At 57.0% G+C, this 985-nt stretch overlaps 1 protein-coding gene across 1 annotated transcript in view; it reads left to right on the forward strand.

Moving 5' to 3' along the window:
• The window catches only part of LOC113209832 (calexcitin-2), a gene marked incomplete in the record, with an annotated part of 119,770 nt that overhangs the window by 27,303 nt on the left and 91,482 nt on the right, over positions 1-985 (forward strand).

A 985-nucleotide genomic window follows, 5' to 3' on the forward strand; every position in this document is an offset into this window, starting at 1 on the left:
AAGTGTGCAACTTGAGTTAAACACCATGTAATGTGCAAAATCACAACTTGCACACGTTGGTGTGCAAATATTGCACACTTGTTTTACCAGTGTACCGCTTATCTAATGTAATGTTCGATGTCAAAAATTTGCAACAGCCTCACTCGTCCTTTTTGCCGCATCAAACAGAAAAGAATACAGAGAGAAAAACTTTTGCGACGTAAAATAGAGCCCTAGTAAGTACTGAGTTTATTTTTGTTTAAATGACACTCTTGTCTGTTCCCTATCGGGTACACATTTTCCACAGTGTTGGGGGGGGGGGGGGAGCCTTCCCGTCGCCTCTTTGCCCAAGAACTCCCTGCCGCCGCCCTTATGCTTCCCGCAGAAATATACTTTGAAATCTCAGCGCCCCCCGGCCGCGCCGCTATAGCCGGGCAGTCCGGGAGAGGGGGGGGGGGAGAAAGAGGGGCAGTGGTCCCACCGGGCCGCCTCCGAATAATCCGCTCATTACGTGGCTGTGCGGAGCTGGTGCGGAGGGGCTCCCCCGCGGTGCGCCCCTCCCCCCCCCCCCCCCCCCCCCCCCCCCCCCCCCCCCCCCCCCCCCCCCCCCCCCCCCCCCCCCCCCACTCCACCGCTTAATGCAAATGTATGCGTCGGCACTCCGAGGGCCTACAGCCCGCCTCCTACAGCCGGCCTACAGCTCTCGCGCTGGCCTGGCCAGGCGCCCCCCGAGGGCCCACGAGGCCTCCCAAAACAAGGCCCTGTGTCCGAAGGCGCTAATACGGGAGAGGGGGGAGGGGGGGTGGCAGGCGGAATAAACCAGTAGCGTAGCCACGGGATTACAGGAGAAAGTGAAAAACGGGGAGGGGAAGGGGGTGGGGCATTTAATATCGACTTTCTTCGGCTCGGTGTACACTGGTAAAACAAGTGTTTAATTTTGCACGTCAATTGACGTCTAAGTTCAAGTGTGCATTTTCTCGACACTTTGTGGTGTCTAACTATGTTA

The sequence above is a fragment of the Frankliniella occidentalis genome, unplaced genomic scaffold (genome assembly GCF_000697945.3).
Source record: "Frankliniella occidentalis isolate FOCC.00 unplaced genomic scaffold, Focc_3.1 Scaffold88, whole genome shotgun sequence".
Taxonomy (NCBI): Eukaryota; Metazoa; Arthropoda; class Insecta; order Thysanoptera; family Thripidae; genus Frankliniella; species Frankliniella occidentalis.